Source organism: Podarcis filfolensis (genome assembly GCF_964270895.1).
Source record: "Podarcis filfolensis genome assembly, chromosome: Z".
NCBI classification, from domain to species: Eukaryota; Metazoa; Chordata; class Lepidosauria; order Squamata; family Lacertidae; genus Podarcis; species Podarcis filfolensis.
Window position 1 is genome coordinate 18,426,144 of NC_139617.1, and position 23,108 is coordinate 18,449,251.

General features: G+C 46.7%; 1 long non-coding RNA gene across 9 annotated transcripts; it reads left to right on the plus strand.

The window, feature by feature from the left end:
* Window positions 1–535: 535 nt before the first annotated feature.
* On the plus strand, window positions 536–23,108 carry LOC310754346. Of its 9 annotated transcripts, none has more exons than XR_014543718.1 (4): window positions 536–1,582; window positions 1,754–1,878; window positions 21,128–21,196; window positions 22,691–23,107. It is a non-coding gene; the product is annotated as an uncharacterized lncRNA (long non-coding RNA). The 9 variants fall into 9 exon arrangements; XR_014543719.1 differs by lacking the exons at window positions 536–1,582; window positions 1,754–1,878 and adding exons at window positions 2,391–3,289; window positions 10,903–11,077 and having other exon boundaries at window positions 22,691–23,108; XR_014543721.1 differs by lacking the exons at window positions 536–1,582; window positions 1,754–1,878 and adding exons at window positions 4,490–5,031; window positions 10,903–11,077 and having other exon boundaries at window positions 22,691–23,108.

Genomic DNA, 23,108 nt, shown 5'->3' on the forward strand with positions numbered 1-23,108 from the left:
TCCAGAAGCGAACGCAACCTGCGTCTGCGCATCTGCACGTGTCGCGATTCGGCGCTTCCGCGCATGCACATGATGTCATTTTGAGTGTCTGCGCATGCACGAGTGGTGAAACCCGGAAGTAACGCGCTCCGTTACTTCTGAGTCGTCGCAGAACGCAACCTGAAAATATTCATCCCGAAGCTACTTCAACCCGAAGTATGGCTGTACATAACAGTACACTTGCCCCAGAACTCAGAGGGCCAACCCATGACTAAAGCAGCTGGTTCATCATGGCCCACATCCCTGGCTTGAACTCACTGCCTCAGCTGCCAACCCAGACACCGGCGCCATCTTGAAACCAAAGACGCTGGGCTAACTGCTTGCTGCTCCCGCCCCATCCCATTCAGGCCACTTTGGCCATCATTCTACCCTTGGGGATTTCCTTTGCTCGGTGAGTGGACCTCTTGGACAAAGCAGGGTAAAGAAAGAGCGCCAGAACTGCGCTCCAGGGATTCCAGCGGGGTGGGGAGGGAGCCATGGCCCTACAAATCCTGATGCTGCTGGCAGAGGTAGGCTGGACAGGCGGCAGGGAATAAAAGAGCTGCTGGCAGTATCATCGTGGCCAAGCAGATGCAGGCACAATGAAAGGGAAGCAGTTGCAACAATAAAATTGTTGTTGCACACTACACAAGCAGTGAGAAACTCCAAGGGGTGCCAGCTGGCTCTTGGGTGCTTGGGAATCTTCTGCACCCAAAACAATGCAGGATTGACCTCCCCACATACTTGATAATGCATGGGGAGGTCAATTCAGCTTTCTGCAGGGTTTCGGTGTTCAAAGAAAAGCTCCCAATGGGAGATCTTTCTTGCCCATTTGAACCAGGCACGGTTGCCTCCTATGTGTGAAAATATGAGGAATGTTTATTCTGAGGAAAATCCTGCCCTCTGCAATTTTTATCATAGATAGGTAGGTAGGTAGATGCTTGATTAACTAGGGGCACATTTATCATTTATCAAGTTTTAACACTGATTAATCTGCCTGGACTGATTGACTAGACATTGCAGGGCAGAGTGTCACAATATTCAAAATCCCAAAGGCTGTCACATAGCAAAATGGATTTCCTTTGGCTTTCCTGAGCCTAGGACCCAAATCACAGGTTCAAATGATGAAAGGGGATTTTGGCTGAACGTTAGGAAGACTTTCCTGATAGTAGGAGCTGGGGGACTGTGGAACAGACTGCCTCAAAAAGTTATGGATTCTTATTGGGGTTTTTTTTTTTAAAAGGGTTTTAATAAGTAGGTGGATGGCTGTCTATCAGGGATGTTGTAGGAGCAGGTTTTCTGCACCGGGAGGGGCTTGGCTGGATGACCTTTTAGATCACTTCCAACTTCACTTATTCTCCATGGCCCTGCTTTCAGGGGAACACTTTAAAATGTAGCTACATGTAGAAAAAACTTTAAAGTAGGGCTGACTGCTTTAGAAACAAAAGGTTCACGTGCTGGCTGTTTAATCTGGATTTATTAATTTGCTGTGCAGTTTTCATGCTCATGTTTGCATCCCTGGTTTTGTACATCAAACAGTTGTTTACAATACATGAGCCATGAGGTGATTAAAGACTCTTGTAAATAAATCAAGAGACAGAGCTATTGTCTCAAGCCTTAAGCTGCTTCCACAGAGACACTTACAATCTGTTTTTAAATTTAGCATGTCTCTATTATGACATCACACTGATCCAAATTATGCACATCCTAATATTTCATGTTTATGTGCCCTTAGGAATGTCACATCTACCATTTTATAGGCTGAAAAGAAAAATGAAGATTAAAGTACATAAAAAGGAACAAGGACTATTGCGAGGAAGGCAACTATTGAACGGACCGTTCTGAAGAGCAGTAAGAGAGGTAATTAAATGCTGCAGGGAGCCCCAATACTACCTGTCTCTGAAGCAAAAAAATACTCAACATGGAAGCAAGCATGAGAAGTTAATTAAGCCAAGTCAGGGAAAGGTGCTAATTACCCCCAATAACAAGCTGCAAACACACAGCTCTCTTAATTGGGAAAAGAATTACTCATAACACAAAATGCATGACTCAATTATTGCAGGACACTGCACTGTGTGCTAATGATGCCGGGCCCAGTATGGAAAAGAGAAGGTTAGATTTGTTCTGTTTTTCTAAATGAGTGTTTGGGGAAGTGGGGTGGGGTGGGGGTGATGCCATACACAGTGCTTAGGTTCCTGAAGCATTGGTAGCCATTTTACTAGATCCAAGATGGCTGCTGTCTGGGGCAAGGAAGGGGAAACTGTCCTAAGGAGTTGACCTGGCACAAATGGTGTTGCCATCACTACATTTTACTGCAGTGGGGGAGTCCAGTGACCACTCAGCATACAATGAAATAAAATGTGGGTGGTTTTGTGGGGGGTGGATCACCTTGTCACCAATGTTTGCAGTGGCAACACCAACCACCATCTACTGCAGAGCTTTCATGACACATTAGTGTGTCAGCTGCAGTGTGTAGCTACATCGTGCAAACACTCCCCACGCTCCTCCCGGGGTGGGAAAGGGGTTCATTTAACCTCCGTTTTGCTAGTAAAACTGAATTACTGTGTCACAAAATGACGCATGTCTAAAAAGTTGTGTCACCGACATGAAGTGTGTTGCAAGCACTGATCTACACAGTCGGCTGGTGTGTGAAGGGGCTCCTTGTGTTTACTGATGCATATGTGTACAACTTCACATCAGAGAACGCTTACAGGTGTTGCATACCCTCCTAACATGTTGAATTCCAAAACTGGGACTCATGTCTTTCTGTCCATGCTCCTGCACAAGTCACATGACCCATGTGAGATAATAGAGCCCAAAAGGCACACTTTTTTGGGGGGGGGCATGCTCTCACTGCCCAAAAACATTTGTTTTGGAGCGCTGCATGAGATTGCGGCTCTGAAAAGTGCTTTTTTGGGGTGGGTGGGAAAGATCTCGGTGCAAAATCATGGCGTCCCAAATGGCTGCTGTGCTCTCAAAGGAAAAAACTTGGATATCCTGCTTTTTCCAGGACACTTGCAGGCTATGGGACTGGTATGCACATAGCTTTGCAAGCGAACTGAATGCTTAGTGCGCAGCTGTAGCCACTGTTATGTATTGGGTTTAACACATTTTATGTTACAAGGCGCGTTCTAACCAATCGTAGAAACGTTGGTAGACGAACGTTCTAATGGCAAGCGCATGCTCTTTCAACTGTCAACTGTCAACTGACGGTCAGTTCATGCTTGGCATTATTATCGTGTTGTCCAGTCAGTTTGGTTCTTGTGTTCCTGTGAGTGAGCTGTTGGCACTGACAAATGTTGACTAAACTTAGTTGAGGAACTTATACTGCCTTGGGCTTCTGACTTTTTCTGAACATTTAACAGCCACAATGTGAATCATATGTATTTATGGTACTCCGAACCCTCAAATGTCTCAGAAACCTGGAAAGGAAGGTTGCTGGTTAATGAGGCAAAACCAGGTTCCCCCAGTCATGAGCTTATCTGGGCCAGGGGCTAGGGTTTAAATGGGGGGTTTAAACCCTGGTCTCCCAGACACTTAACACAGCACTCTAACCACTATGTCACACTGTTTTTTATACTGGATTATTAAAGCCGAAGGCAGCTTCCCAGGGTAGGTTGTATCAAATGATACAACCTACTATCCGTAAACCTGTCCAACCTGGTGATCTCCAGAGGCTTTTCCCTGGAAGGTACATTCACACAGGTGAAGCAAGTGGTGACTCGTTTTGAGTGTAATATGCTTTTCAGCTCTGATATGTTCTCCTCAGAGAGGCTTGCATGGCACCAAATATTACGTTATCGCCAATGTGGTGTAGCAATTAAGAGTGTTGAGCTGTGGTTGTGTACACATTACTGTTAACTCCAGTGTGCTCCCACCACTGGTGTTTGAAGTGAGATACACATGACATTAGCCAACCATCCAGATGTGGCTTCTTGTTTTGTTTTGTTTTTAAAATAATATTTATTACTTTTCCAACAATTTAAACACTACAAAACAAAATGAACAATACAATACAATACAAAAACACTACATAACATAACATAAAAACACTACATGACACTAACACATTAAACTAACAAAACAAAATAAAAACAGTTTAAAACACACCAAACAATTTCAATATCTTATCTTTCATTCACTTATTTCAGCGACCTCCTCACACCTCCCTTTTTGTATTCCACTTCTGTTAATTGTTTCAGCAATTCCTTTCCATCTTCCTCTGTTTTCTATCCTATAATTATCTTAACATATTCTAACCTTATTTTTTCCTTTAATACTCTAATAATCTCTTTATACTTAATTCCTTATAACATTTCTACTAAAGCCATATAACTTCATTTCCACATTTTTCTAACATTCATTAATTTTACAGTATTTCTGTAAATAGTCTTTGAACTTTTTGCAATCTTCTTCCAGATGTGGCTTCTTGAGATATGCTGCTACTTGTTGTGTTTCCCTTCATAGCAGCTTCCATTCGCTATGATAATATAATATAAGCTGTGGTAAAGTAGAAGCCAGATAGCTTGGTTGGTTAGAGCGTGGTGCTGATAACGCCAAGGTTGCAGTTTCAATTCCCCATAATGGACAGCTGCATATTCCTGCATTTCAGGGGGTTGGATTAGATGGTCCTCAGTGTCCCTTCCAATTCCATGATTCTATGAGGTGTGTAACATTTCAAATCAGCCATCGCACATGCTCAGCTTCAGTGAATTGCAGTTCAGAATGGGGAAACAATGCAAGTAATGGGCATCAATTGAAGACATGCATACTCCCCTCTACCCCCAGGCAAAACAAAAATGGACTTGAAACAAAAGCAACCTCACTGTGTTTCAGGCCATATAATGTGCAGATAACCTAAAGACCGGGGAAACCTGAGCTCAAATCGCCACCAAGCTTTCTGAGTGACCAATTACTCTCAACCTACTCTCCCTCAGAGGGTTGTTGTGAAGAAAAAACAGGAGGAAAAAAGACCCATATATGTCATCCTAATCTAACTGGAGGCAAGATGAGGTAAACTCCAGAGCTGTTTAATGCTGTCGGATCATTTTACACGCAGGCACACAAAACCATAAGGCAGACACTGCTGTTTTTCACCATTATTTTACTAGTGTTATATCCATTTACTGTTTTAACAACGAGGTAGAGTAAGTCACCCTGGAAGTTTTCTTTTCGGGGTGTCAAGTATTCGAAACAAGCAAGCAAACAAAATCCTCCTGCGCAGTCAACATGCCCTGAGGCACCTCATCCGGGTTCCCAACTTGCCCTTGTGGGTTGCTCCCTGTGAGGCCCCTTGCCTTCCCCACTCCCCACCCCAAAACAGCACACACACCAGAAAAGGTAGTCAGCTGTCCCTTGACTTTTTGGGTTCTTGAACAGTCTCCCTCTCTCGCACACCCTGCAAGCCACTTGCCCTTCAAAAACTGGCTGGGAAAAAGGAGGGAATCTTTAGTTAAAGGAGGAGGAATGTGCTCCTGATTCCCCTTCACTGCCTTCGCTTGGTTGAGGTTAATGAGATAATTACTCACACATTGCCAGCTTGTCAGGCCCCAACAACGCCAAGTTCGCCAATTATGAAAGCTGAGCTTATGTCACACTATTTTAATTCTACCCCTCTTGCTTGGATGCCCTTACACACAAACACAAAACACACAAACTCCTTTTGTCATGCAGATGAGGCCATTTCTTTCCCACAGTTGGGGCAGGGAAGCGGGGAGAGCATCTGAAGGAATAAATTAATGATCACTGGGTTGGGGTTAGTTATTGTTAATGTCTTGAGGTTTTCTCTGTGCCTTCCTTTCATGGTGGCCAGCTAACTGTGTGATTCAATTATGATCTTCGAACCCATGAAAGGCAGCCTCCCCAGCTCACTTGCCACCCAGGATCTGAAAGGTTTGCTTCCGCGCCTGGGAATGCTGTGCCATTTTGTCATTTTCCTCACCTCCCCAATACACAGGTGAAGACAAAAGTCTTTGAGGGAACTAGGGTTGCCAAGTCTCCAGGTCTGAAATGTATACCCTCCAACATTTCTCCGATTAAAATAGGGACGTCCCATTCCATAAGGATAATTTTACTATTTATACTCCACACATCTTACTGGGTTGCACCAACATATATAAAAACATAATAAAACGTTAAACTTTTTTGTAATAAAACTTCCCTATTAAAGTCAAAGAGTTCAGAGAAGCAGAGAAGGGGGTGCTGGATACTGACCCCCCCCATGCCACTTCCGTTGGAAAAGGGGTGTGGTTTAAGCAGCCTGATCACCCCGTCCCTTCCCATTGTGCCCTGCCCCTTTCCCTGCAAGGGTTCAGGTGAATGCAAAATGCCTTGGGGCGCAGCAATCTTTGGGGTGGGCCTGGGGGGAGGATGCAATGCTAGTGGGATGATGGAGGGGGAGACAGCTGGCAGGGAAGCTGCTGGACCACTCCCCCGAAAAATGAAGGGAGGTGGGTGTGCAGCTGAGGTCCCTTCCCCATTTAGAGTATTCCGAATAGCAATATGGATGCTATAAACACATGCAGAAATACAAGCGTTTCATAAATTTCAGCTGAGTTTCCTGAATTTCAGGGGGTTGGACAACCTATTTCTTAATAGGTTTAATTGGGTTTGGTGCTTTCTTTCTGCATGTCATTCCTTGAACACCTTCCTGTGCGAAAATAAGGCTTGCTTTCATTGCTCTGTTCATTTGTACATTTGACTAGTGTTGTGTGGAGGGAAATGCAACCACTGGGCTGAAAAATGTCCCCCTCCTGCCCTCCTGTGTTTGAAATTCTAGAATAAGAAACTGCTTCTTTCCCCTCAGTCGCTATGTCTGTTTGTGACATCACAGGAGACCATACATAGACAGGGCTGGGGAAACTAGGCCTCAAGGGCGGGGCGGCACTTGTTAATAAAGAAATGATGACTGAGGAGCCCCGCCCCCTTGTGACACGTGTGGCATGTGGACTCCATGGCACCCTCAGAAACCCTCCTTAGCACCCACCATGGCCCCCTGACCCATTTTAAAAAAGTTTTCCCAAAATCTGTTCGTTTTTACAGTGCTGCAAGACTGTTTGTTTTGGCAGTTGAGGGATTGGTATTATTTATTTATTTTGCCCTTTGTGAGAGATAAATAAACTGGTTCCTTTGACTTAAGGTCTCTGGATCCTTTTTAATAAAGTTATCTGGACAAAATGGGTGAATTAGGAAACCTTTTTATTATACACACTTGCAAGTGGGGTAACCCAAGATCAGGCACAGCTTCATCAGGAAAAACACATAAAGTCGCTTGTCCGGCCGCAAGTCCCTCCTTCCACGCCCACAAGATGGGGCGTGCCAGTTTACAGAAGTACCGCGTCTGCCTCATTAACATTTTACCATTCCACTTCCCTTGTTAATCATAATACAACACAACACAACACAATACAATACAAATACCTTTATTGGCATTTCAAGTTAAGACATTTCAAAATGGCATGAGATACAAAGTCTTACTTCTTCCTGTTTCCGCCTCCCTTCATTTTTTTTGGGGGGGGGAGGGTCGCTCTCCCTCCCCCACCTGCCCAGCAGCTTCCCTGCCTGCTATCTCCCCCTCCATCATCCCACTGGCATTGCATCCTCCCCTCCCCCAAAGATTGCTGCACCCCAAGGTGATTTGCACTCACTTGAACCCTTGCAGGGAAAGGGGCAGGGCACAATGGGAAGGGGCGGGGCGACCGGGCTACTTAAACCATGCCCCTTTTCCAACGGAAGCAGCATGGGGTATCCAGCAGTCAGTATCCAGCACCCCCTTCTCTGCTTCTCTTGAACTCTTTGACTTTAAGCAAATTGTGCAATCAATTTTAAGATTTCCTGGATGATTTAAGCATATGAGTTGTGTGGATGGCTTCTGGAAGATCTAAACCACTTCATCTGGGTGCTCCTTTTTCAGCTTGCCATAGTCCGCATTCACCGCATAGAACTGGAAGAAAGAAGCACAGCTCTTAGGATGACAAGCGTTATCTCCTGCTTGGACTACTGCCATGCGCTCTACATGGAGCTACCTTTGAAGGTGATTTGGAAACTACAACTAATCCAGAATGCAGCACTGGACTGGTGACTGGGAGTGGCCACCGGGACCATATAGCACCAATCCAAAAGGCTCCCAGTATATTGCCGAGCACAATTCAAAGTGTTGGTGCTGACCTTTAAAGCCCTAAATGGCCTCGGCCCAGAATACCTGAAGGAGCGTCTCCACCCCGATCATTCTGCCCAGACACTGAGGTCCAGCTCCGAGGGCCTTCTGGCAGTTGCCTCACTGCGAGTAGTGAGTTTACAGGGAACCAGGCAGAGGGCCTCCTCAGTGGCAGCGCCCTCCCTGTGGAACACGCCTCCCCCCATCAGATGTCAAGGAGATAAAGAACTACAGAACTTTTAGAAGATACTTGAAGGCAGCCTGTATCAGGTAGTTTTTTATGTTTGACATTATTTTTTATATTTGCTGGAAGCCGCCCATAGTAATAAAATATCATTATTCTTAATTTAACTAAGAGAAAAGTTATGAACTAAGCACATGAACAAGATATAGTGTGTGCACCATTTCATATTGTACTGGAAAACCTTAGGTCAATGTTAACTGGTAGGCAGGGTCTTGGGGGAAATTCTCCCTTGATCTGACTTATGACTTCAGCACTGCCACTACAGAGTGACAGTGTCATCACAATTTCACCATGGCAACCAGCTGCTTCATTTCTACTTAATAGAAAGGCAGGTCATTGAATATTTATTTCATTTATTTATTTTTGTATATAATATTTATTAAGTTTTCCATTTTAATAATCCAAAAAGAACCACATTAAAACATTCCAAATTACAATACAATAAAAAAGCCAAATATAAATGCCAAATTATATATCTTTGGGTGGCTTCCCAAGCTCTGAATTTCGCAGAGTGCTAATAATCTAATATCACATTGCATTTCTTAATTAGTCAATAAACTATTCCGATGTTAATTCTTCACTTAATTTTCATGTTTTGCTTCTTCTTACAAAGATGTACTCCTTGCTGTCTGCCTCTTGTCACGTTTCTCTGCCTGGCTGGGACAAAAAGAGCAACCTAGAGCAGGCATGTCCAAAGTCCATTTCCGGGGCCTAATCCGGCCCCTGTGGCAGTTTATTTCCTGGGGCAAAATCCTAAAAAAACCTCAACAACTTCAATCCTAACAAAAGGTTAACAACTTTGGTTGGCCGTTTGGTTGGCCTTCACTTAATCAGATCTGGCCCTTTTTGAAAAAGTTTGGACACCACATAATATCTCATGGTAGGCTGCTATCGAACTCTGTAGGGTCCCAGCGTAGCAAATGTTGTCGCACAAAGCTAGCACTTGACCGAATTGTACTCAAAGTGAGGGGCACCTCCTGCAGTCCGCCCCCTACATTTGTTCCACTTCTGAATGCCCTACCCCCCCCCCCCACACACAAAAAAATCTGAGTCAGGACCTAACTCAGAGCCAATCAAAATGTCACAAAATGCTAAGCAAGAAATTGAGTCCTCCACAACACTTCATTAGAGCAAAGAAGAGTAGAGGGAGGAGGCAGGGGAGGGAGAAAAAGCTGGAAGAGTGACAGAGAAGCTATGGTGTCTGCCTTTAGCTGATGTTAGAAAAGTCTGCATACACACTACAGTGGTACCTTGGATTACATATGCTTCAGGTTACAGACGCTTCAGGTTACAGACTCCGCCAGCCCAGAAATAGTACCTCGGGATAAGAACTTTGCTTCAGGATGAGAACAGAAATTGTGCAGTGGTGGCGCAGTGGCAGCCGGAGGCCCCATTAGCTAAAGTGGTGCTTCAGGTTAAGAACAGTTTCAGGTTAAGAACGGACCTCCGGAACAAATTAAGTTCTTAACCCAAGGGACCACTGTATACCTTTAAAGCACATTATTTCCCTCAAAAACAAATCTGAACACTATTGCTTGTTAAGTGTTGCTAGGATTTGAAACTCTATAAAGGGCGAACTGCAGTGTCCAGAATTATTTGAGGGAAAGAATCTATATATTGCCCAGCTATGGATTTTTGCAGAATCTTTTAAGGGTAAAGGGACCCCTGACCGTTAGGTCCAGTCGTGGCCAACTCTGGGGTTGCGGCGCTCATCTCGCTTTATTGGTCGAGGGAGCCGGTGTACAGCTTCTGGGTAATGTGGCCAGCATGACTAAGCCGCTTCTGGCAAACCAGAGCAGTGCACAGAAACACTGTTTACCTTCCCGCTGGAGCAGTACCTATTTATCTACTTGCACTGCGTGCTTTTGAACTGCTAAGTTGGCAGAGTCTTTTACCATCTTCTTATGTTCCAACATATCTAACTTCTCTCCCCCCACACCCCCACAGCTGCTCCCTGCTTCCCCTTCTTGTCCTTTATCTGAATTCTTCTTGTTTGCAGGAGGGGTTATAAGTGGTTCACTTATATGTTATAGTTACTGTTTGCTGCTAAATAGGTAGTTAAAGCTATTATTAGGGATGGGAGGGGGGTCATTACTGAAAGAAATTGGTGTGTGGGTGTGTTATTTTCCTGTTTTTGAGGGGAAGCTAAGAAAGACGTTGTAAACCATAAACCCTCTCAGCAACCTTCTGTGGCTCACAAGGTTATATAATAACCTCAACCACCTGCCAGGGTGAAAACTCAAAACTCTTCCTCAACCCATCGGAACCTGAAGGAAACCTCTGTTAACAGTGACATGCAAACACATCTGTGAGATTTAACAAGACAGTAAAATACGCTAACAGATCAGGGGGAGATGATGGGTTGTCTGACAGCATTAGCCTCACCAAGCAAATGCAAAAATAATATTGTTTGGCTGACTCTTCTCCAAATTGCGGTACGGAAAAGCTGTTGGAATTGTGTTTGCTGTTGTCCTCTGTTGTGCAGGCCCCTCTGGAAGTTAAGGCCTTTGGGGGGATGACTGAGGTGGGCTGCACTGCCCACTTTTGCTTCTGGCACTGTCCACCACCAGCATGCCAGAAGGGTATGTGGACTCTGACTGGAAAAGCCCTGCCCGATGCCTGCCCTAAACTATATGAAGTTTCAGTTAATATTTTAACAGGTCAGCTTACTTGCTAGGGAAGAATAATGGGAATTTTATGGTGATAGTCATATATCCTTTATATTAAAAGACTCAATATTTTCTCAACATTTCTTTATATAATAATTTCCACGTTTTATGTGTTCTTTCACACAAACACTTCTGGAGAACAAGCTGAATCTAGCAGGAGGTTAAATGCTTATTTCTGTGTTATTTGCTCCCAGAAGACACAAAAATAGCATGCAAGCCCATTAACCCAGAAAACCGCATACAGTATATATATTTTTGCACTGTATTTTCACGTGCTGAAATTTGGTACAGTATTCCAGCACACAGTTCCTTCCCATGAATTAAAATTTAGTGTGATATGATGGCACAGTATATCAACTGAAAAGTCAAAGTTCCATCATTCAACAGGAACTACATTCTGGAAGGAAAGTTAGAATTTGGGATAGAAGCACTAGCAGTATATTCAGGAAAACTATCACAATAATAATAGAATAATGGAATCTCACATTCTCAAACCTTTATTGGCATATATGAATAACAAAATTGTAGAGTTGGAAGATACTACAAGGGCTATCTAGTCCAACCCCCTGTAATGCAGGAATCTTTTGCTGAATGTGGGGCTTGAACCCACAACTCTGAGTCTCATGCTCTACCAGCTGAGCTATCCTAGATTGCTACGTCTGAATGCACCCCTTATGCAATCAAAATGGCACCATCCGTGATACATCCATAGCAGCAGGCTATGAGGACTACCATGGGTTGGAGACATACCACACACAAAATATCTGAGTTCGGGGAGACCCAGTGGGTGGGGTGGGGACCAGAACATCTGGATGAGAACCAAGCATGCTTGGTAGGCATTGAATGATGCACCTTGGGGGAAGGAAATTGAAAACTGGTAGTGGTGATGGTGGAATGGAATGTCCCGAAAAAGAGCATGGCTATTGGCCTGGAATTCTGAGCATGAGCGCTCCTCCACACCACCACATTTTGCTGTAGTTCTCACTTACACATTGCTTCTTCCAGAAATATATGAGTGGGCAAGTGGGAGGTGCCCCCCGCCACTCCAGAAATCATACTTGCTGCACAGCCAGTGCTCATATTACTGCTGGATATGCAGGGTGGGCACTTAATGAAATTGTGCCCTCTGATGTCAGGGCAAGGCAGAATGGAACCTCAGAGCCTCAAAGGAAAGCCAGTGTTTCATTCAAGAAAATAGTATACAAGCAGCGAGTGCACAGGCATGGCTGCACTCAGTTGTGACATTGCCAAGACTTGCCCTTGGGGCCCCGTGCTTCCTCCTCCTCCAGGTATCTCCCAAGCTGGAATAAACTCTGGTGGGGAGAACCCCCCCCCCATAGGCTTCTTGAGCTTTCTGTTCAGTTACATGCAAAGTCCTGTGGGACCTTGGAGTCAAATGGAGAAGGCAGCTTACTACAGTGGGACTAGGCAGCTGCTGCAAAGCTGTTGCAGCTTCTGTCCCCATCTCCTCTCTTTCAGGTCTCCCTCTGCACTATTTGCTGCCCTAGAAGGGCTTTCTGCCTCTGGCTCTTCTCTTTCCTTTGAGCCTGTCACCTCTTCCGCCTCCCAGCCTCCCTCCCCCTCTGACCTGTCTTCAGAATCCCACCACCCTGACAGTGGCGGACCTTCATGCTCCGGCACCGGGGAGTGGAGAGCAGGCAGGTGTGCATCCTGGGGGCGTGGCGTGCTGCCCACAGGGATGTGACGCATGTCCTGTGGGTGTAGCATGCCGTCTGTGGGGCCATGGTGCCCAGCGCGCAGGAGGGGAGCCGCAATGGCACCCCACCGGGATCGCGCTGTGGGGGGCGGGGTGCTCCCCCCACACCCCTCTTCCTCCACCAGTGCACCCTGATCCTGGCTGTGAGCCTTCCACCTCTGCTGCTTCCCTAGGGTGTTCTTCAGCCTCCCACTACATCCAGGCGGCCCCTGACATCTGGCTACAGCTGGCAGCTGCTCTCCAAGGTCTCAGGCAGGAGGCCTTTCCAGTCCTACCTGGACATTTTGCATGCAAAGAATGTGCTCTGCTACTCTACTACAACCATTCCCTCATGTTTTGTCCTGAAAGGGGTGGGGATTCGAACCAGCAACTCTAGAAGCATGCCAGTGTGTTTGTGCCTGCTTTAGCGGACAGCACCACAGAATTCTCTGGAGGGGTGGGGATTGAGTCTGCTTAAGTGAACATGCTGTTTCTGGGTCCCAGGTTCTAGTTCCATCACTTAGACTTGAGAAAAATTAACTCCTTAGTCACTTCTATAACATCCAGCAGCCTCTGAGCTGGCTTTGAGTGCCTAAAAGCATCAGCAGGGAGGCACAGCAAATTTACCACAAATACAATTTTTTACCCAAGAGGAAGCTGCCAGGCACAGAATTGAAAACTAGGTCAGCTGAGTGTCCTCTGGCCTGTTGCTGCAAGGTTGGAGACCTGTATTTGATATCCTCCATTAACTTGAATCTTGGCCAATTTGCAACATGTTCATGTGAGGTTTCCTTCCTGAAATGTCTAGGAACAAAGGTGCCCTCTTTTCACTGAGCATCAACCTGCTGGAACCTATGGTTCAACTGCTGACTTTGGTGAAAGGAAAATTGGAAAGCTTAACAAGCCACTTTTTGCTGCTGTAAAACCTAATAGTGAGCAATGAATTTGCTTAGGCCCTGCACCAATTTCTGACAAAACTTTCAATGAATCATTTTAATACACATGCATTACAATTTTTTTTAAAAAAATTATTTGATGTAAGTATAAAAACACAGAAAAGGAAATCTTCCTTTGGAAGAGATAAACTGAAGTTTATCTTAGCTATGGTTAATGTAAAGCAGGAAAGCTTTGCAAATTGTGATTTGAAATTAGCTTGTTTCCGCCAACCATCATTAAGATCAACCACATTTTGTCCAGCTTGTTTAAATTACATGGCAAGGTGAGGCGAATAAAAAGTGGAAGCAAGAGCTTCCAAACTTTGCATAATGCTAAACTATGTTTTAGGATAGGAATGTCAGAGATATTCATTAAGTTTACATTAATGCATGAAGTTGGGGTTTTCCAGTGCCCTGAAGTCTGCCATGGAATGCTCTGATTTGCTCCACCATTTTCTAGGATAAATTATTATGCTTGGTTTCTGTTTTGTTTTGAACAAAGCAGCATGTGATCCTGGTAATGTCTCCATTGTTGCAACTTCCAACTGGAAGCACATATTTCTTGACAATGATGTCAGTGCAGTTCTCTTATAGCCCCTTCAATAAAAACCTAACCAATATGTTATACTTTGATACAGCTCTGGTCACTAGTAAGGGTCCTTTATTTCCTTTTCTTGCCTTCTTTCCCCCCACAGATTTGTTCTATGCACCTGACTATATGCGTCCCCCATGAAGTCCTCAGACATAGTTCTTAGGGGCTGACTGGAAACGCAGCAGAATTATTGAGTGAGCAGTGACTGAACCTCTTTACCGTGCTGATAATAGGCCAATTTACAAAGCGGAAAACATCTGTTCCATTGATAATGGGATGTTTGCCCAGCTACATTACAGGTGCATGGCTGAAAATCTTGACTTTGCAGCTAATGGACATTTTGCAAAGCATTTTGCATTTACATGTTGAGTTCCAGAGCTAGTTGTAGTGACCCAGAAATCCCCAGTCTTGATTAAACCCGCTCCCTCTTGTGTTGTCAGCAAGGGGAAGAATTTTAATTCCCCCAGGGATGCCATACCTTTTGAAGATGTTATGTGGACTTCTTATTAAATTGAGGATACTGAGGCATGGGAAGGAATAGCTGACCATGCTTCATGGGGGCGGAAGGAATGAGTTTGTCGACAAGGAAATAGATAATTCTCTTGTGTGAGCATCGTGCAGCGAGAGTTGCTTTTGAACTATCGAAGGACGTCTGCAATGAGTGTGTATGTCTATCTCCTTATTTCTCTTGGAAGGAATATTGGCAGTTCTGTAGTGGAGGGGAAATGTGGGGGAGAGAATAACTCCAGGCCTTTATTATCTTCTTACTTCTTCTGCGTAATCACAAGGATAACTGACAAAAACCACCTTGCTCTGGTAAATGAATGGCTTTCAAGTTTTGCTATTGTTTGTAAGAGATTAGCATAGAGCATGGGTTGCCACGCCTTTTATGCCAGAGTACATAGAATGGGTGCCATGCAGTGCTATTTTTCTAGAAAAAGTGGTGCCGGAATTCACCATGAACGTCTCCCTTGTTCTCTTATGCTGGCAGTCTCCAGCATGATTACAGCCAAAGAAGCTGTTATGTACTGAGTTGAATAGGATCCAAACTGCAGCAGTCTGATTGGTCCTAGAACAATAGGATCCAAAAGGCAGCAGTCTGATTGGCCCTAGAACAATAGGATTCAGAATGCAGCAGTCTGATTGGTCCTAGAACAATGCAGCAGTATGATTGGTTGGCAGGAACCACCCAATCATGCTCCAGATAGAAGTGAATCCACAACTTGATTGGCTTACAGTAGAATTCCGGAATTAGCCAATCATGTGCAGCCCATTGTGTAAATAATGTATATAAAGCAGATACTTTGAGGGGACTTTCATTCATTCATTCCTCCTCACCACTATGAGCTGAATAAAGAGCATGAAATCACTTTGCGACTCTGAGTATATTTCACTCTGTATTTACTGATTCTGCCTCTCCTGCTGGCCCCTCCTGCTCTATGGGCCTCACTGCCCCTCTGTTCCCTTGGGACTCCTCTGACCTTTCCTCCTCCTGGTTTTCTCCTGGGAATCGTCACCGTATCTGGTCGCAGTGGCGGCGCCAGCATTGCCCCCCATCCGTTAGCACCTTGTACGACACGGGGCCAGTGACCCTGGTGACTGTGGCGGGTATCCATGCTGGGCCTGCCCCAAAATTCTTTGCGTACACTGGGTCCTGGGCCTCGAAGGTCCGGGGGTTCCTACCTTCCCCCCCCACTACCTCATCCTGAGCTCTATCGGGGTGAAGGCGGTCCAATCTGATTGCAAGGCGCCGACCCATTAGTAGTTCAGCGGGGCTCCGGCCAGTTGTTGAGCTGGAGGTGCTGTGCTGTGCTAGGAGGAATGTGGCAAGGCGGTACTCCCAATCCCCTTGCGTCATGCGGTGAAGGGTGTCCTTGGTGGTCCGCACCATGTGTTCTGCTTGGCCATTGGTGGCAGGGTGGAATGGCGCCGAATGGATGTGGCGGATGGCGTTCTGCGCTGTGAAGGTTTGGAATTCTCCTGACGTAAATGCGGTCCCGTTGTCTGAGACGAGAGTGTCAGGGAGCCCGTGGGTTGCAAACAGGCTGCGTAGTACCCAGATGGCTGTGGATGTAGAAGTGGACGGTACCAGTGCGACTTCCAGCCATTTGGTGTAGGAGTCCACCACTATGAAGAATGTTTTCCCCTGAAAGGGGCCAGCGAAGTCCACATGCAGGCGTGACCATGGTGCTCGGGCGGACTCGCAGGACTGGACTGGGGCCCTTGGGGGATCGGGGCGGGATTCTTGGCAGGCTTGGCAGTGTTTGACCCAGGCCTCTATCTCTCCGTCAATCCCCGGCCACCACACATAACTCCTGGCAAGGGCCTTCATTCTTACTACCCTTGGGTGTGTCTCGTGTAGGGCTGTGAGGACCCTTTTGCGGAGGGGCTGGGGAACAACAACACTGCTTCCCCATAACAGGCACCCCTTGTGGGCCGACAGTTCATGTTTGCGGGTTGTGTAGCCAGCGAATTCTGGCCCAGGGCTGCTGCTGGGCCATCCCCTCCACACCCAGTGCAGGACCCGGGAGATGACCCTATCTTTCTTGGAATGGTGTGCAACTTCTTGTGCCTGAATGGGGTGGTCAGGAAGCAGCTCCAGGCTCATAACCTCTTGTGCAGGTGCTGGGTCGGGGCCTGTTTCCGGTAGTGGTAGCCTGCTGAGGGCGTCCGCATGGCCCATCGCCTTCCCCGGGCGGTGAATCAGTGCATACTGGTAGCTGGCAAGGAAAATTGACCACCTGAGGACGCGAGGAGACAGCACTTGGGGGGTCTGCTTTTCGGGGGCAAACAAGCCAAGCAACGGCTTGTGGTCAGTCACCACAGTGAAGGGCCGCCCGTACAAGAAATCATGGAATTTTTTTACTCCCTTCACGATTGCCAGCCCCTCGTCTATTTGCGAGTAGTTCCGCTCAGTTGCGTTGAGTGTCTGGGAAAAGTATGCTACCGGTACCTCTCTTCCATCCGGGAGTTGGTGTCCCAGGACAGCGTCAATGCCATAGGGCGAGGCGTCGCATGCTAGCACCACCGGCAACCTCTCGTCGAAGTGTGCCAAGACCGAGTTTGAGACAAGCAAGTCCTTGACTGCCTGGAATGCGGCCTCCTGGTGCTGGCCCCACACCCAAGGGGCCCGCTGGTCCAGGAGTCTGTGTAGGGGCTCCGCTACCGCCGCCTTGTGGGGAAGGAAGGAATGGTAAAAGTTCAGTAGTCCCAAGAAGGCCTGAAGTTCAGTCTTGCTCTTGGGCGCTGGGGCATCACAAATGGCTCGTACCTTGTCCCCAGTCGGGTGGACCCCTTCTGCGTCCACCATAAATCCCAGAAAGTCCACCTGAGGCACTCCTAGTAGACATTTTTCCCGCTTCACCTTGAGACCCACCGTCTGGAAACGGTGCAGAACGGTGCGGAGGCGGTCCTCAAACTCCTCTGGTGTGGGCCCGGCAATCAACACATCATCGAAGAAGGGGGTGACGCCAGGAATCCCTTTAAGGAGCGAGTCCATTAGATTCTGGAATATGCCTGGTGCCACACTGACACCGAATTGCAGCCGCTTTACCCTGAATGCTCCTCTGTGCGTCACAGTCGTCTGTGCCTCTGCTGTGGCCTCATCTACTGGCAGCTGTTGATATGCTTGGGCCAAGTCCAGCTTGCCAAAAATTTTCGACCCAGCCAGGGTGGCAAGGACATGGCTGACCACTGGCACTGGGTATGCATGGGCCGTGAGGGCCTTGTTTATGGTACATTTGTAGTCTGCGCAGATGCGGACCGAACCATTAGGCTTGATGGGTGTGACGATTGGGGCATTAGGCACCGGCTCCAGCACTCCTTGCTCCACGAGTCGGTCCAATTCCTCATCTATACGGGGTTTCAGGGCGAACGGGACCCGGCGGGCCTTGAGCCTGACCGGTCGTACTGCGGGGTCAAGCTGTAGAGCAATGGGGGGGCCCGTATACTGTCCCAATTTCCCATCAAAACCCCCCAGAAATTCCTTGCATATGGCGTCCACGTCCACTTGTAAGCTTGTGTGGTTCACCCCGGTGATGGCTAGCCCCAGTCGTCCAAACCATGCCAATCCCAGTAAGCTAATGTAGGGGCTCTTGACCACAAGCAAGTCCAGTTGCCGCGTCCGCCCTCGGTATTGCACCCTGAAGGTCCCCACCCCCATTGTGGGGACCTTACGTTTCTGGAAGTCCCGGAGGGTGAATGGGGCCGGCCTGAGTTTGGGACCCCCAGTAGGACACAGTTTCCTTAAGGTCCTTGCCGAGATTATGGATAGAGTTGAACCTGTGTCAAGCTCCATGCGGCATGGGGCCCCCTCTATCTGTACCTCTACATAAATTTTCTTTACGTTGCGGTGGGGCAACTGGTCTACCTGGAAGTCCGTGAGCTCCGTCGAGTTGCCTTGGTGTGTTGAGCCCCGGGACCTGGGGCTCTTGGATTGGTCATCTGATGCCTGGCGTCGGGTGGGCCGAGCTCGACACACCCGGGCGATGTGTCCCAATTTTCTGCACTGCCTGCACTCTGCACTGCGGAAACGGCAGGTCCTCCTCTCGTGACTTTCCCCGCAGCTTGCACAGTTCCCTCCTTCTCGTTGAGGCAGCTGTGGTATGTGGGCTGCTTGAGTGCGCTGCTGTACTCAGTGCACCTCCTCCTTGTCAGATCCTGAGTCGCTGGTGAGGTCTTTGTCGTGGACCCTCGGTTGGGATGGCAGGCTCGGCCGTGCCTCTTGCGTCGACCTCTCGGCAGCTTCCCTTGCCAGGGCCTCCTCCAGAGCGACCTGGAACGTTAGGTCCTTCTTAGCGTAGAGGCGTCGTTGCAGCTTCTCATCCTTCAGGCCACCGACGAGGCGGTCCCGAAGCATGTTCTCCAGCTCTGAGAAGTTGCAGAACCGGGCAGCTTGGCGGAGAGAGGTCACAAACCCAGTTATGGTTTCCCCAGGGGCTTGCCACTTTGCGTAGAAGGCATTTCGACGAGCCACCACTGAGGGCTGCGGTGAAAAGTGCCCCTTCAGCTGTTCCATTATTGTTTTGTATGGAACAGTAGCGACGTCTTCAGGTGCAAGGAGAGCCCGGGCGATTTCAAACGTCTCCTCTCCGCAGATGCTGAAGAATATTGCCCTCTTCTTGGCGTCTTCTTCATCGGTGACCCCTTTGGCTTCTAGGAGGAAGGTGAAACGGGAGGCGTACGCTTCCCAGTCTCCAGATGCTGGGTTGAACAGCGAGAAGCTGCTGTCGGTTGCCATTCTGAGTTCCTTGTGTCCCGGAGCTGAAGCCTGGCTACACGGTGCGAGGCAGCGGTGCGGCAGGTGGCGGTGCTGCGGTGCTGTGTGTGGCAGTCAGCTCAGCGGGATCCCACCTTCGTCGCCAGTGAAATATACTCAGAGTCGCAAAGTGATTTCATGCTCTTTATTCAGCTCATAGTGGTGAGGAGGAATGAATGAATGAAAGTCCCCTCAAAGTATCTGCTTTATATACATTATTTACACAATAGACTGCACATGATTGGCTAATTCCGGAATTCTACTGTAAGCCAATCAAGTTGTGGATTCACTTCTATCTGGAGCATGATTGGGTGGTTCCTGCCAACCAATCATACTGCTGCATTGTTCTAGGACCAATCAGACTGCTGCATTCTGAATCCTATTGTTCTAGGGCCAATCAGACTGCTGCCTTTTGGATCCTATTGTTCTAGGACCAATCAGACTGCTGCAGTTTGGATCCTATTCAACTCAGTACATAACAGAAGCCCTATCGCTCTGTGTGTGTGTTCCCCTTATTTTGGATATTTTTTTTCCTATTAGATATTTTGAGAAGAATTGTATATTTCTGCAGCCTTGTCCTGCATCTTAAGTGGGGAGGGTTAGCACTGATTAGCCAGCCTCATCCCCTCTTTGGTTTGCGAGGCTGAAGCAAGTACTTCCATGTCTTTTGAAGTCTTCTTCCGCTGTGTTTAAAAGAAGAAGCAAAAAAACTCATATTCTCTGACAGCTGAGTTTCAGTCTGAAGGACAATCTTATCCAGCTTCTTTAGCCCTTTCTCAATGGATTTAGCTTTGTAGATCCCTTATCATCTTCTTAGCATCCTTTTCAGTTTGTCAGCATCCCTCTTGAATTTGATGCTCAGGTGAGATCAGAGGAATCCAAGTACAGTCTTGGCTTTGGTGGGCATTCTCGAGTTCTTTCAGTCCCCATTCAAAAGGCTGCTGGGAAGGGTTTATGATCCAAACATCAGACAGGACCCCATTCCTTCTTTCCATTTTGAAAACGGCCAGCGTCGCTCCTCCCATCTGTCCTGGCTGTTATCTACTCCACCTTTGATCTCCTCTGTTTGGTTCTCCCTCTTTGTTCTCAAGGAAAAGGATGTAAGTGGGGGGGGGGGAGTGCGCGCGCGCTTTCCTTGCTAGTAAAGCAGTCACAAAATTGCAGTGTTAACAGAGCAGTTTTACAAACACAGAATATTGTTTGCACAATACCACAAGCACCACAAGCAGTGAAAAATTCCAGGAGTTGTCACCTGATGAAGTTAGGTTTCCTGTGGAAGGAGATCACTGGAGGCTTATTGTCTCTTTGTGATATTTGCGTATTTGAACGAATATACAGCTTAAGCTTTGATGGAGAGAGACACAGCTTGAAATTCCAGCAGATAGCCAAAGCCCACTCCTCCCACAGCAGGGGCCCTTCTAGACTACTATATTTCAATGGGTGTATTCTGCAAAGTGTCACTGATGTAATAATAGTGCATCAGTGGTGGGTTTATTCTGAACTGTCCACATGTCGTTCTGCTTTATTAATTATTCTCCTATGTTTTTCTGCATTATTGCAGTTTGGAGAGGTACTCTTGCACACCTCAGAACATTTGCGGCATAAAATGTTTCAGGATTTCAGCAGGAAGGTAGGGAATTTCTGCTGTATAACTTTCTTTCAGTGTCTCGTTTTTTCCATTTTTTTAAAAAAAGTGTGAATTTTGGTAAGTTTATCATTAAATGGGAACTGAATCAAACTTTCCCTAACTCCCCACCAAGGATCTAATTAGCCCTGTCCACGTCTAGCTTCATTCTGCTCTACGTGCCAAGTCTGGACCTGCTTTACCTGTTGGAAGTTCACCTGCCTGAATATGACTCTAATGCATCTGCTGCTAGGTCACTTAGTCAAGAGATGCTGCAAACGTAGCTCACTTTCCTAAAAGCTCAGAGCTAGCTGGGTAAGGAGAGGCCAACTAGGTTATACTACCTCGTCTTGTAGCCCTGTTGGAAGGTAACAATCATTTTGTTCTTTAAGTGTGAGAAAGCAGGTTTAGATTTGGCCATTTGCCAGGGAAACCTGGGCTCAAATTCCTGCTCTGGCTTGGCTGCTAGAAGGTCTTGAGCCAGCCATTGTTTCTCAACCTGACCTACTTCTGCAGTACGGTGTTGTAGATTTATTACATTTAAATTCCACCTTTCTTCCATGGAACTCAAGGGTTTCCCAGGCAATCTCCCATCTGGACACCAACCAGATAAATTCAAGCCAGCCAGCTTAACACTCTCCAGATCTAGTAATAAAGGCTGAATGAAGATCTGGGGGATTTTCAAGCATATGCAGGAGATCTCAGAATTATGGAACAGCTGCAAGAGAATCCCAGTAGACCCCCAGGTCACATCCAGAAATGTCTGGCAGGAGCAAAATGCCCAGCACCCTCAACACTATTTAAAATTGTTTTAATTCATTCACACACTTCTTTCCTTCTACCAAGGAATTCATAATGGTGTTCATGAGTTTCCCACGTACTCTCCTACCCAGGCACTGAGCAGACCAAACCTGCTTAGCTTTGGCAAAGCTACTTGTATCGTACGTCTCCAAAGTGTACAGACCGTACCATGGGATGAAGTGGGTCAATGGCATGTATCTCTTCCTGTGTCCCTTGGTCAAATGGCAGGATACTAATGTGATAAATAGAGCAAATGCATTGTAAAATTGCTTATCTGAGGGCGGCTTAGAATTGGTCAAAGCCCAGCAGCAAAGTATGCCAAGCTTGAAAGGGCAATGCTCATAATTGGGGAAACAGTGCTCTTAGCTGCTGCAAGAAAGCTCAAAAAATTGCATTTGTCAAGGGCTGGAAAAGCACTGAATAAACACACATTGGAGTTTATTAAAAAGCCAAGACTGTTCACTGCCGCTATCCACATGGTAACAAAAGCTAGGGTTGGTAGGTGGGGGCACATTCTCCCTATGCCCAATGGAGATCAAGAGAGCTCAGGGCAGACAAAATGAAAGGAAGAATGGTCAAAATGTTGAAGCAGCACATAGAGGAACCTGGCTGCAGAAATGTAATTACTTGTATGTGAAACTTATTTCTTTCGGTTTCTTTCTTTCTTTATATAAAATTGTATTGCTTTTTTATGTATAGATATAACAACAGTACATCAACAAAAGGAACAAGAAATAGAGCTCCCATTCCTGCCCATCTTCTTCAGCAACTGTTTGGACATTTCATGCTGTTTCTTCAGTCCACAGAGCAGCTCCATTAGTCCCACAAAATATCCAGTCATGTCAGGTCAATTCTGTCTTGAAAGACTCATGGGTAGCTGGCAGCCTTCTGACACCAGCCTGTATATTTATATAAACTAATAAAGCAAAACTGCATTTCGCCAAAACCAGCATAACTGTCCTGATTTCGCAATGCCCGCTTCTCACTTTCCTTTACTCTTTCATAATTCTAGGGAAAGTGGTGCCATCGCACAGTAATGTTTTGCCGTCACCATTCTTGCCACTACTAATAAAAAAAAAGGTTATTAAATCTGTCTTCACACATACCCTCCAACATT